We start from the raw sequence: 14,305 nt of genomic DNA on the forward strand, positions 1-14,305 counted from the left end.
AATAATTATGCTGTTAAAAGGAAAATACAGCATAATAAAATATTCTGTTACTGCTTATAAACAAAAGAGCGTTTTATAAAATGCTGGGTTGCCTCATCTTTCCTTGAGACAATGATCCTGAACATAAGAGTCATATAACCTGGGTGGCTTCCATACCAACATAGAGTGAATGTGTACATCAAACTGAAATTTGACAACAAGGGTCTCAAAAAAATTCAGGCCAATCTGAAATGGCACTGCATGACTACAGTATAGCTATGTACCACTGCATGATTCCAGAGAATGGGCAGGAGGCCATCTGGAAACTCCAAACATATTCTGTCTGATTCCCTAAATTTGTCACAACAGTAAGGGAACAAGTCAATTTTGGATTCCTTAATGTTTGTGAACAAGAGCATGTCATCTGGAAAAGCAAGGATACTTCTGTAGCAAGGATCTGGCTTTTTATGCTCATGATTCATGTAGCATAATTATGAATGAATTGTCTTACAAATCTCTGTTCCTAGATTTATTTTGGGAAGCATAACCTAACTCTGCTCCTGAAGCCCCTGAAAAGTCCCCAATTTAGAGTTTATTCTGTTCAGACATCTACAGACCTGCAGTGGATCCTCTGGCCTAGTGCTAGAGAAGTTTCTGACAGGCACAGGACCTAAGAGCAAGGATCTGATGCGTTGGAGGCGAACATCGTTGTGATATAGCAATTAGAAACACTGCTGTAATGCAGGAGATAGGAGAAAGAACTGCTTTTCTAGTTGCATTGGTGCATGGAATTAAGCTTGAAAGATTACTTCAGTGTGCAAAGCATGATGCAAACAAGAGATGAGGTGGTAAAGCTGTGGTCTGATACCCACTGAGTTGAGTTGTTCCATTGAGCGTTGGAGCTCATTTGCTGATGGGCTCACAGCTGCAGCAGAGGCTGCGGGCACCTCCTCTGTCCCTGCCACCCGGTCAGCTCTGCAGGGCATGGCACCTGCCAGCCACGTGCATCAGGCATGCTGATGGCAGGTGGAAGAGAGACTACACAGCTCTAGCTAGGAGGAGAATTAATACCAGCCTGCTTTGCCCTAAGAAATGAACAGTGTTTCCTGGTCATTAAATGTTTAACACAACGACCCGAGTGTTTGCACCATACTTCTTGAATGTGACAGTTCATTATGAGATCAAAATGACTGAAAAAGGAGATTCAGAAGAAATTAAACCATGTCCCTGAAACGGGCATGCAGAAAGCTATTTTCAGATTAGGCATAGAGAACACTCAGAAAAATAGGTTAGTTAGCATTTTGAAAGGACTTCTGAAAACAAGAGACTACTGGCCAATGTTGTGATGCCAATGTGTCCTGACAGGCTGCTTACAGCTTCAAAGGAACATCTGGACAGATGCATGCAGCAGTAAGGATGAATGAAACACAGACTACATGCCTACTGGCAGTAGATACTGCACTGGGCAACTTTAAATGATTATGTGGATGCTGCAGACGACAGTTGTTATTCTCCTAGAGGGGAGAGCTATATAAATAGAACGACATGCCTATGATCCCGATTAGCTGACTTTAAACTTTGAAGATCAAAAGCTTTCAGGATATACTGCTGAGGAGGAAAGGACACCGGTTTTCCTGACAGGTCGGTGGGATGGGATATGGAGGAAGGATACTGGCTCGCTGAGTACTACCCCAGCTAGCCGGGACCTTAACACCTTGGAGGCGCTCCCCGCTTTCCTGTAGGACCTTAACCGTACCACCGTGCTGGACTCCCCTGAAGCGCAGACAGGTATCGCCTTTCCTTGGCAGGCGCGGGGAGGGCCAGGCGGGGGGCAGGTCGCGAAGCCCGGGAATGAGAGGCGCATCCAGGGGGGCGGGGGCCGGGGGCGGGCGGCGCAGGGAGCGCCCCGGCGCTGCCGTCGGTCCCCGGCCCCTTCCCCTCCCTGCGGGGCGGGTTCGGGCCCCGCCGCAGCCTCCCCCCGCGCTCGCCGGTAGGCGGCACCGCCGCCCGCCTTCCTCCGCCTCCTCCTCCTCACCTTCGGCGGGCGCCGCGCCGGGTGACCCAGATCGCGGTGGCGGCGGCAGCTCCGTGTCCCTCCCGGCGAGAAAGGACGGTCGGGACGGCGGCTGCGCTGCGCCGCGGGGATGGAGCGGCGCGGAGCGGTGAGTGCGCGGCGGCGGCGGGCCCGGCGGCGGCCCCGCGGGTCGCTTAGCGACGGGAGGCGGCTCCGGGCATCGCATCGCAGCTCCCCGCACCGCTTCCCTCCCCCGTTCACTGCCCGGCGGTGGGAGAGAAGTTTTGCCCCTCTGAATGCGGGACGCTTTATGGAAAGACCTTGCGGCGTAAGGAAATTCGGAGGTGCTGAGTGGCTTGCGCATTTGGGGTATTTGTAGTTGATTTTTTAAATTTTTAATTCATTTGTTATTTTTTCTGACGGCTCCATCCTTTTTAGTTGTCCAGGCGGAGGCCGGCTCTGGGCGGCCGCCAGGCGCACGGCTCTGCGGCTCCGCAGTGGGCTCCGCGCCCTGCCCTGCCCCGCAGCCCGCCCTGCGCGGGGCCGCTGGCCTGGCGTGTCCCGCCGCACCTGCCCTGGGCGCTGAGCACCTCAGTCACACCGACCTGTGCGCATCATAGGGATGACTTCTTTTTCCCGTGGCACTCTCTTCTTGCCCGTCTCCCCTTCGTCCCCCCACACATGGTCATTGTATATTGAAGTTACACTTGCTCCGAGTTTATTCCAGGATTGATGTCTTTGATGTTTCCCTTTGTCCCCACGGTTTCTGGTTTTCTTACAATTTCCTTTAAATTGGCTAAAGGAGGGTAGCGAAAGTGTATGTCAGAATGGGGGCGGTGGGGGAGAGGGAAGAACAACACCTTTGTCCCAATTCAGTCAACTCAACAGCCAGATCACAACAAGCTGGTTTTTTTGTGACAAAGGCATTTGAAACAAAGAAGCCATTTTAGAAACTGAAAGAAATTTATTTTGTGGCTTGCATGCTTTAGTAAATCCAGGTTTTCATTCTTTTCTCTTCTGCTGCTCCCCTGCTCCACACCCCCCCCCCGACTGCCTCCTATTCTAATTTATTCTAAAATGAAATAGAATAGAAAAAATAGCATCTCTAAAATCCTGCATCATCTCTGTTCTCTACAATAAGCTTACTGATTGCCTTCTGTTCCAATCATTTTATTGCACATTTTAAAGAATGCTATTTTGTACTCATAGGCCGATGAATAGTTGAATCAGTTGAGTGTGATAAGAACATCTCATCTCCCCAGGAACAGAACAGCAAAAGCCTCATTATGTTTAGTAATTTGGTAGGTGTTGCATACTTATATCTGTTTAGCAAAGGGCAGGTTCAGATGAGACTTAGTGATTCTTAGGAGAGCCTGCTTTTCTCTGACTGTCTTAAAAAAGTGGGCCGCTGTGTTGCCAAATTGAACAGGTGGAGTTACATTTAGAAATACCCTTTGACTTGTTGAGTTCTCATAATCTGCGTATCATTTTAAGAAATATTTCAGCTAAAACTAATGCAAAACTACGTTGCTGCAGCAAATGACTTATCATCAAGGCTAATAGAAGCTTGGAGACAGGAAGCCTATGATTTTTCAAGAGGGAAATCATGTGACAGCATCAGATGCTGTATGTATCACTCTAAACAGAAAATGGGTAGAAGATGATTCCAGGAAAGCAGCAAACAATGGAAAAATCGTGTAATGGAATGCATTTGTTAAGTTTCCAACTGGCTCACTGATACACAGTAAAACATGTTCTGCTGGTGTAAAAACTTGCTCTGGCTGAGCACATAACCAGCTGAACCCTTAGCCAGCTCAAGGTTTGAGACAGGGCTTTATTAACCATGGGACAGCATCACGTTATCTTCACTGACATGTTTGAACCCAAGAATTTCCTGTGATCAAACATCTTCCTGTCACTCTTGATAGGGAATTGCAGCCCCCTGAGCTAAGCTATACTTAAGTGGTAAACGTGAAGGCTGTTGCATTAAGTGATTATTTTGTTATCTATCATCTTCCCTGCACAAACAGACTTGCTGCTGGCTGTAGGGAAAATGCTGTTGCAGAAATGCTGGCATTTGTAGGGCTCCAGACTACTGCTAGTATTTAAATAATCTTGTATTTTAAAGTTAAGCTGTGATCAGCTATAAACCAATTTTTATGTTCAGTTGTACAGTCAAGGCATTATAACTATACAGAGCCAGGCAAGCCTTATTTTTCCCAAGGGGTCATTTGAAGTGTTAGCAGAAAATTGCAAGAAGAACAAGCTTGGGTTGCCTGGAGATCAAATCTTGTTGGATTTAATGCCCTCTGGGTCATAAGACTACATTTTAATTTTTTTATGAACATCTGCTCAGCTTTCTTGATTGGAAAGCTTCTTTCATTTGAAATTCCTTTTAAATCCTTTGCTTGGTAATGCAGGGCAAAGAACTGCATGAAATATGTTACTGTTTGAATATAAGTTTGGGAAGTAGGCCTGAAAAGTAAACTCTAGAGCAGAGCTTACTGGAATACTGAGAAAGGAAACCAGGTGGTGAGATTCCAAACAGGCAAGAAGGATGAAGTAAGGGAAAATAAGACGAATGATGAGTCTAATGTAAAAAGATGTGGAGGATGTTTGTGGTTGTGCAAGACTGTGGCTATGGTTCAGGCTTAGCATCCTCAGCATCCATCTAACATGATACAGGCTCAGCCACCTACCTGAGCTCGAATGCTGAGCTGTGCTGTAGTGCAGGATTAGCCAAGCCTGAGCTGGAGGTGGAAATTTTGCTTGTTCCTGCCAGGCAGTGGAAAGGGAAGTGTGACAGCAGAAGCTGTGGGAGCAGCTTCCCGAGTCACTACTTAGTGGTACGTGGGGCTGGTGAACACTCCTTTTCAAAGCAAAGCAAGCATTTTGGTGGCAAAGTGACTGTCTGACTTTGCCTTGAGACACGTTATGGATATGTTTACACTAGTGATTTGGCTTGCATCCCGCTTAAGTACCTGACACATCATCCAAAGACCTTCTCTGGTTGCCTTGCAGTGGTTCAGGTCTCAGAGCAGTCTGGCTGCAAGAGACCTGAACTCTCCCATTGAAACCATACCAGGACTTCTGCTTTGGGAGTGTTCCCTTTCAGTTACTGAGCCTTTCAAGAAAGATACTGGTTTCTTTCAGCTGTAGTCTAGTGAGCAGTTCTCATTCACTTTAGCATAAAACCAGTGAAGAGCCCCACACCACCTTCATCAGCTTCATGTGTTTCTGGCAGTTTGTTCTGGAGCGCAGTATCCTACTCCTTTGCAAAATGTGAGCAAACACTTCTCAGCTTTCTGTTACAGATAAGAGACCCTTCAAGAAGATAGTTTCTAGCCCTCCCAGTAAAGTACCTGAGTGAAGTGGAGCAGTTTGGCATAGTTTTTTTATCTCATCATCTAAAGGCTGAGCACTCCATTCTAGTTCAGACAGATACAGCCACAGACATCAAAAGGAGCCTGGGGAACAGGAGAAATATAGGAGCTAGAAAGACTGGAATTGAAAACACTTGACAATACAAGCAGGTGAAATTGCAATTTGTTAGAGCAAAGTTAGGAGGTGCAGTAGTGGTCCTCAGGACTGCGTCTATAGGAGACTGTGTACCTGTGAGTTCTCTCTCTGGTAGGAAATTACTTCACAGGCATTTTTAGTCTAAATATAGATGTCTACATTAATGTTTTTCAAGCAAATCTCACAGCTTTTCTTCTTCACCTTTCTTTGTGGACTAGTCTTGGAGCACCTGAGAATAAATAGGTGAAAATGTTTTGGGAGGACACCAACTGGAACCTGTTATTCAGCCCCCAGGGACCTGGTTGGAGCTACTCCAGGATCTGTATAGGGTGTTTTGTTTAGAAACAAACTGCCTTTCCCCATTGGATGGAGTTTCAATTTCAAGTGCTTGGTAGCAGCATTTCTGTTGGTCTGTGCTCTGCACTGATGTAGCTGTAGCTTCTTAGTAGCTATGTGTTTTGCATTTCGATGGAAGGATACTCAGGTAAATTAAGGGACAAGACCAAATGCAAAAGTTATACAAAGTCCTGTCTCCACAGGTCTCTGTATCTCCCTTCTAACTTGGTCATGGTTAACCAATGTTTGCTCATGGTGCATAAGAAGGAAAGGCAGTTTCTGCAAAGAAGGCTTGTTTAGGACTGTGTACAGCTGGCTATCAATTTCACAGACATAGTAGTTAGTCTTTATACACCATCTGCCATTTAAGCCCCTATTGTATGCCTGTGCCCATGCCTGTGTCTGCCAAAAGTGAATCTGTAAGTTTCCTAGGACCCCAAAACCGATACTATTATACTTGCTCAACTGAGCAAGGGCTCCTGTCTCTAGTTACAGATTGCACTAATGATTGAAAGAAGTCTTCTAATTATTTTTATTACCCCTTTTTTTTTTAAATAGTCTTATTCATATATTTGAAAAATAGAATTACATCCCTACCTTTCATTATCTTCCAGGATGACTTGGATGTTGAGACTCATCCATGGCGTAGCAACAATTTGTTACTACAGTGATAATACTTGCACAGTCATGTTGTGTGCAGTAAAAATTGGGCCCCTTAGTACAAAGCCGTCCTGTGGTCATGGAAACTATAGTCCTCTTCTGGTAGGCAGTTATAAGAGCAAGTCTCTTATTCCTTTTCCCACTCCACTCTCACAAACCCATATCCGTATCAACATTGGCTTGGACGTGTGCCATCAAACAGGTTGTTCCTCTGAAACACTAAAATCAATGTGGGGTTTGTTAATTTTGGGCTTGCTAGGCCCTCATGCTGTCAGTGTTAAAGCAGCCTGAGGAGAACAGATGGGTTGAAGGAGGAAAAAAGGAGTTCTTGCTGAACTGAGTGATGAAAGGAAAGAAATGCTGGTGCTCCCAGAAGACAACATGGAAAACAGGACATACCATAAGCACAAATTAGGAAAAGGCCATGCAATCTACTCCCCACTTTCTCAAGTAGGACTACAACAGTATTTCCACTGGTCTGAGATAGTCATGTTCTTCTTTAAACCTTGTTTGTCCTGACCAACATGTGCTATTTTGTACGGTTACTATCTCAAGGATAAGATCAGTTCATACTACTGAATTATTATGGGTGTATCTGCTGCAAGGATTCTGGAAATTTGTTTAATGTAATTCCTTTTAGAAGTTTTTCTATCACTTATGAGGTTAAGAGTAAGGCTATAAGAAATAAAAGTATGCCCACTTTTCTAAGCAGAAGGAGACACTGAAGGAAGATTTTTGGTGTTGCAGTGTGTTAGGAATAAATGCTTTATAGCAATCCTGTCAATCATACTGTCCTAGTGTGTATTCCTCTTGGCTCCACTTTGTTCCTCCTCCTCCTCGGTAATGTTATTGCAGGAACAGTTTTCAATGTCTTCATGTTTCTTCTTTCTCTTTTCTTCCCATGTGGTCTTCTCCCCTCTTTCCAGTTTTCTACTATCAAAGCTTTGCCAGCATCCTTTTCTATCTGAGAGTGGGCACCCAAAAGAAAGGTCTGGTTGAACCAAGCAGGAAGTGGCAGATAGAAGAAGAGCACCACAGCACCTTGTGCTTCCCTTATCACTCACTTTTTTTTCCTACTTGGTTGAGAAAATACATTTTGTGCAATTACCACCTAAGAATGGTTCCTACACCATGCTTGAAAGTGTGTTTCATAAGTCTTGCCTAACAGCTGGTGTAAGTTCATTGACCTTCAAACTGTTCTTTCCATCTTTACCTTTCGCAGATCTTCATTGCCTTTTCCTCTCATTTTGTCATGTCAGTGTGGTGTTGGTGTTGATTTAGCCCTCATTTTTATGAATGTCCCTGGCTCCAAAGTCCATCATAGTTTTCCTTCTTCACTGCTTATAGAAGCAATGTTTGACTTCGATGCTACATGGAGGTATTTTAAGCTACAGAAAGGTGAAGGGAGTCTTAGTGCAGTCATTTTCACAGTTTTTCACAGCTCTTGTTAATAGAAATAAAAATTTGATAAGATACTTAGGACTCTTCCAAGTGGAGCTGATACTGGCTGGTACATAGGCCTATATGGACAACAGATTCGGATAGATGCCCTGGAGTGATTTTTTTTTTTCCCCATTCAAAAATTTTCCCTTAAGAAGGGCTGAAACATGGTTCAACCAGAGCATGGAGTTTGCAATACATATTAAAGAAACTTTAGACAAGTTTCTAGTTTCTGTGATGAAACAGATGATTTCTCCCACTTCTCCTCACTTCAGACATTGCTAAAACCAGAGCATCTATCCTGCACATGTCCTTCTGGGCAGCAAATGCAAAACCAGAGCTTCCAACGAGGTCACATACTTGGAGTTGTCCTGATTTCCTCCCTCCTGGGATACAGAACATCTCACTGAGCAGCAACCAGGAGATTAAATTGTAGGCCATGAAGTTTGCAAAGTAACAGCAGTGGAATTTTAGATCCTTCTGTCTGCTGAATAAGTTTGTTCCTCTTTTATTGTGGTCCCCCTGCAGGCTGCAGGACTACAGGCAGCAAACAGCTGGTGCGTAACACTTACTATAGGATGCTTATGGTTTCATGAGTGTGGTGCTTCATCACATCATCTAACTGGCTGACTGCATGGGAGGTCATTATTCTTGAATTCTGTCTTAGTAAAATCGCAGGAGGAAACGCAGAAACTCTCATGGATCCTACTTGCTCTTGCATGTCTCTCTCTCAGAGCTCTGTGGAAAGGTTGCCACTTCCATGCCAAAGTAATCTGGTGAAATGGTGGGAAAATGGCACCACATGGAACAATTTTCTGTTAGATCACTATGAATTGTGCCTGATCTTCACTAGATTCCTGCATAAATAAATTGATTTATGCCCCTCTAACTTGAAAGCTGAATTTGGCTTTTGTCCTGACCTGACTAAGGATAACCTCTGTTATCCTTAACTTTTTTAGGGTGGAAGGGTCAGTTAACAAGCTAAATTTCAGTCCTTAGTTTTACATGCTTTCAGACTGATACTTGGTGTGGGGTTGTATTAATCTTATGGCTGAGTTAACTCTGCTTGGTTCAAGAAAGTATAACAGATGTTGGAAAGGTGGGGAATAGATAGAACAAGAATCTCTGGTGTAAATCTGTTGACATTGCAGATCTGTATGCAACCTGTTGATAGAATGATGTTTCTTCCCCACAAACTACTGTTTGTTAGGAATTGATTTGGCTCTATTGCAGATCTAGACTTCAGTTAATTTTGGTGGCAAGGGAATACTTCATCTTTCCATTTTAACTTGTACCCTCCACTCACCTCTAGGCAATGGAGTGGAAACCAAGAAGGGAGGGAGAGCAAATGCACATCAGTCATTCACTTTTAAAAATAGTATTTTTGGGTTTTTTTCCATGAAACTTCTGCAGTAATTAGTCTGGGAGATAGCCAGGAAGCCTCTTTGGATTTTATGCATCTAGCCTTGTAGGATTTATTCTAAACTTGAAGGATTTTTGCTAAAAAATGTGATGTTTTATTTAGAACACACTTCCTTGCAATACAAGCTATCATACAGTGTGTCTGGCAACAAAGCAAGTGGGCCAGAAACATTCCACTGCAAACCATGTAGACACACATGTGAGCCACCCAGATGAAGCTGCTGTTCTCCTGGGTGAACTCATTAGTGGTCAAGTGAAAGTTCATGAGAAGTGACTAAAAATTATGCATTTTTATAATGTATGAAGGAAGGGAGTGGAGAAAGTTGCTATACTTTGAAGACTGTTTTCAAGCATGGAACTCCATTTTTAGCTGATATGTCATTTACTCAGTGCCCTTCTGGATAAAATACACTTTCCTCAATATGTAAAGTGAGCTTGTTAAGGATGGACACCCTATAGACAGAGACAAGACTTGGATACTTTAATTCCTGTTGAATTTAGGCATCTGATTACATTTCTAGAAATTTATGGTATTCTGGGTTGTGGAGAGCTTTCTCTGTTTTTACCTTTGTATTTATTATTAGAAATAGACTTATTATTAGGAATAGAATTACTAGTACCCAGCAAAGTCTTCACCAGTCACCTGAAGTGACTTCATATAGTTTTGTCCTTTCTTTCCATCTTTCAACACTGTAATAGAGCAGAGCTAATCAAAACTGAAAAAAGTAGATTATTGTCACAGTTCTGCATGCAAAGTGTGTCTGGATGCATGAACATTTCCTTTGTTGGATTTCTGGGATTTAGTTTGCTTTGAACAGTTAGGTAGAGAACCCCAGCCTTGTTCTTTTAAAGGGCAGAGATCTACAATGAAGGGTGGAGATGCTTCTACAATGCTGAGTTCTGGTTTGATGTTACCTTCATCAAACTGTGGGTTGTCAGTCAGCCAAAATCTGCAGAGGAATTACAGCATGTAAGCTGAATTGAGTGGTGTTAGAGGTAACTTGCCATGTGAGATTTGACAAATAAGTTCTCTTGAACCCAAATACAATCCTATGTGACTGTCTCTCAGGAGAATTGTAAGACCCTCTTGATCCTTCCTTATATTCGTAATGCTTTGAAGAGGTAGTAATGGACTGAAATGCTAAGTTAGAACTACAAAATTAGAGGCTTTCAAAGCACTCTTCCGTAGCTTGAGAGAAACTGGGGGTTTTGTGCCCTCTGACTCCACAACTCTGCTGTGATTTTCAACCTTTTATTAAGGGCTCTTTTTCTTTTTATTGCTTAATTGTGTGGTATGTGCTTAAGCTCACAGGACTAAAGTTCTGTTAAATTTTACTTCATCTCAAGCCTTGTCCTAGTGAAATACAGAAATGTAAAATGTCAGTGTGTGATGGAGATTAGAAGTGGAAAAAAATCTTATTGCCTGTGACAGTGTGACTGAAGTCAAGTCTTGCTTATTAGGGTCATCAGTCAAGTGTGACATTTTGTTCCAAGATTTTCCTATAAAGAATACTTGACACTGAGTCCAGCCTCATACTGGGCAAACACCCTCCTGTACTGAGATGGGAAACTGAGCTCACACAAAACAGGCAACCACTTTTGATCTCTAAGGTGACTCCTGCCAGTGGCTGCATCCATTGGAGTCAGTCAAAGCCACTTTTGAGTCAACACAAAACTTTTGAACTGCATGGAACAGGTGTCCTGCTCTTGAGACCTTTCCTGGCAATAGAGCTGTTTCCCAGGATGTCCTCTGAGTTGGAGAGGTCTGAGCAGTGTTGTTGCTATAACATTCAAAGACCTATAAATTATTATGCAGTTATTGAGATGAAGATCCTCTGGTTTTACTAGTTTAATATGCTTGAAATTATTTTTATGCCACCATTGGGCATGATTGCAAAATGGAAGATGCAAGTAAGCATGTGCCTGTTCCATGGGATAGCTGGATAAACAATACTTGCTTTCAATTAGAATGGCTTACCAAACTGAGGTCCTAGAGTTGTTGGGGTTTTATTTGTATTTGGGGTTATTGTGTGTTGTGTGTTTGCCATTGGAATGACTCTTGTAGACTCTCATTCTTGAATTGTAGGACCATAATATGATTTGCTTATAGTCAAATTTCATGGTGGAGGCTTTTGGTGGGAGTGGTGGGGAGAGATGAGAGAGGGAATGATTTTGTTCCATCCTAAAGCTAAACTTGTTTCTTGGGAAACATTGCAAGGTATGTTGAGAGGTGGGTAGCTCTTTAAAATAAAATAAATAAAATAGGATGTATTTGGGCACCCTGTCAGTTGTATCTCTGTAGCACTATAGTACTAAGTATTATACAATATATTTGGGTATAATGCAGGGTATTTGACAGCACCCCAGGAGAGTGACTATGAGGGAAGCAGAGAATCAAAGGGTGGAAGGGATCTCAGAGTATCTCTGGCCCAATCTCCTGTCCACAACAGGGTCAGCTTTGATGTCAGGCTTCTCAGGGCTCTGTTTGGGACTTGAAAACTCCAAGTGTCTCTGAGCATCCTGTGCCATTGCCTGACTGTCTTCTTGGGAAAAAAAATTGCCTCGTATCCAGGCTGAACCTTTCCCATTTAAGTTTTTGCCTGTTGTTCTTCCCCTTCCTGTCCTGCACTGCTCTAAAGACTCCGTCTCTTAACTTTTCAATGCCATCCCCACAGGCACTGGAGGTGCTGTTATGTCCCTCCAAAGCTGTCCCTGCCTGGAGCTAAACAAGCTCGTCTCCCCCAGCCTCAGCCCCATTGTGCCAGTGGCCTCTGCTTGACTCTCTTGCGTTTGTTGGTGTCTTTGTGTATCGCTGGGGCCCCAGACTAGGCAGTGGCTAAATATGGCCCAGGGTGCTGAGTAGAGGAAGATAATCTCTTCCCTCAATCTACTTACTGGCTCTGCTTGTGTTCATGTAGCCCAGAGTGCTGTTGTCTGTCTTTGCCTCCTACTGGCTTCCAGCCAGCTTGCTATCCTCCAGGACCTCAAGGGACATTTCATAATGTGTATCAACTATTCTTCCCCTTTCCAATTCTTGTTATCTCAGATTGATGTTTGAGATATAGAAGCTCTAACATTCCCATCAGCAAAAGAAAAAGGAATATACAGTAGCATAACACTTTTGGTGATGTAAGGCTCAAGCCTATTGTCCCTCATAAATAAATAAATGTAGGCTTTGGGGGTGAATGAGGAGTAAATGCCAACCCAGGATACCACTGAAAAGAAAAATGGCAACCTGAAATGAACATCGTGGTGGGGACATTCAAAAGAACATACTTTAAAACATACTTTAAACTGCAACAACTAAACTTGAAAATACATTACTTGTTTTGGATTTGGGGTTTTTTGTAATCTAATGATCCACATAAACAAAGTATTATATCTAGCCTGCTCACATTAATGTTTCTGATTAATTTTTTTTTCTTCAGCACACCTATTCTTTCTTTATAATTGGAATATACATTTCAAAGTGTTTGCAATATACCAGGCTGCAAATACCCATTAGCTTGCAAAACAAAGATTGTGAAGGGAACTACCTTGGGTTTATATTTTACTCTGAAAGTATGGTGATTTATATTAAATAACACAACTTTTCCCTGCAGCTGTATCTGCAGCTTTATTGAAGACAAACAAAGCAAACCCTCAGCTTTAGATAAAGAGGTGACTTTTAAGGCTTACTCTTGATTTCTTTAAGCCTCCAGCAACTGTTAACCTTTCAGATTGATGCATTTTTTGCTATACGACTAAAAAGATCATAGAGTCACAAGAAATTCAAATAGTTGATGTTTATTTAAGGAAAGCTTCATTTATATTTTGAGACAGATCTTGCAATAGTTTTGCTGTAGTATGTGATTATAGTAGTACTTCTTCTCTTCCAAGAAGAGAAGCTGTGGTTAGCTTTAGGAGGGGAAGCTGCTGTCTAGTTTAAAATAAACTGGATGAAACAATTGGCAATGAATGGGTACGTGGGTGTGTTGTTGGAGGGAGTAGGAAGCTGCTTTGTGAAAGTGATGTGGTATGGGATAAAATTCTGCAAGCTGAGAGCATGAGCATGTGGGAAATCCAAACTTCATCCTCACCCCATCATTCTCAATACAGAGCCTTAGAACATGAATGAGTCACTTCATGTCAAAGAGCAAACTTCAAACATTGAGTCTAGAGGCTTTCTGTAGTAGTAGGTTCAAGCTACTTCTAGGGAGTTAATGGCAGATTGCTACCAAAGTCAGATCTATTTGTCTTTAGACTTACATCAGCTGCATGACTTAAAATCAGGAAAAGCTGAAGAACTGACGACAGAAGAGGAGAAGTATCTTGAGGGTTCCTTAGTGAGAAAATGCGCATATAGTGTGAAGCTGGAACATTTTCTTAAGCCATAAAAAAACCCACAGCTACAAGTTCACATGAGTGAAACCGTGTAAAAGCACAAGCTCAGGCTCTGAGCAGTGGGTGGATGCTGTGGCCACTGACTGCTCCTCAGCACCTGCTGGCTCTGGGTGTCCTGCTGTCAAGTCTTCAGAATTTTGTATTTCAGTCTCTCCAAATCCATCACTACTGTCAATTTTTCAACTGAATTGTATAATTATTGTGCCCTTTCTTTCAACAAACTCATAAACATTTATTAACAAGATTATCACTTGTAGATGAGAATCTTTTTTGCATGTGTCTTTCTCTGCTACAAGTGGACCTTGAAAGCCTTCCTGATCTGCAGACTTCCAACTTGCTGAGGAAGGTCTTTCCTAAAGAAAACAGGAGGCTGGAAGTCAAGTCATTCTCCCTAAATAAAATGAGTATGTGACTTCTTTGTTTGGGTTGGGTTTTTTTCTAAGCACATCTAATGGCAAATGAGATTTTTGTAAATTCTGAGTTGTTGATAGAACATATCGTCCTAAGCTAGGGCTGTTCTTCCTGTTCTCTGAGATGCTATAACAACCTCAC

General features: G+C 42.8%; 1 protein-coding gene across 2 annotated transcripts in view; it reads left to right on the forward strand.

Annotated features, from left to right (window-relative positions):
- Positions 1-1,979: 1,979 nt before the first annotated feature.
- ELMOD1 (ELMO domain containing 1) overlaps positions 1,980-14,305 on the forward strand; it is a 43,245-nt gene continuing 30,919 nt past the window's right edge. The window contains exon 1 of one of the 2 annotated variants that reach the window (XM_063393512.1): positions 1,980-2,141. The gene's annotated coding sequence lies outside the window, so the exon portion shown is untranslated. The remainder of the gene's footprint in view (positions 2,142-14,305) is intronic. The other variant, XM_063393513.1, reaches the window with a different exon arrangement.

This window comes from Prinia subflava, chromosome 3, assembly GCF_021018805.1.
Source record: "Prinia subflava isolate CZ2003 ecotype Zambia chromosome 3, Cam_Psub_1.2, whole genome shotgun sequence".
NCBI lineage: Eukaryota > Metazoa > Chordata > Aves > Passeriformes > Cisticolidae > Prinia > Prinia subflava.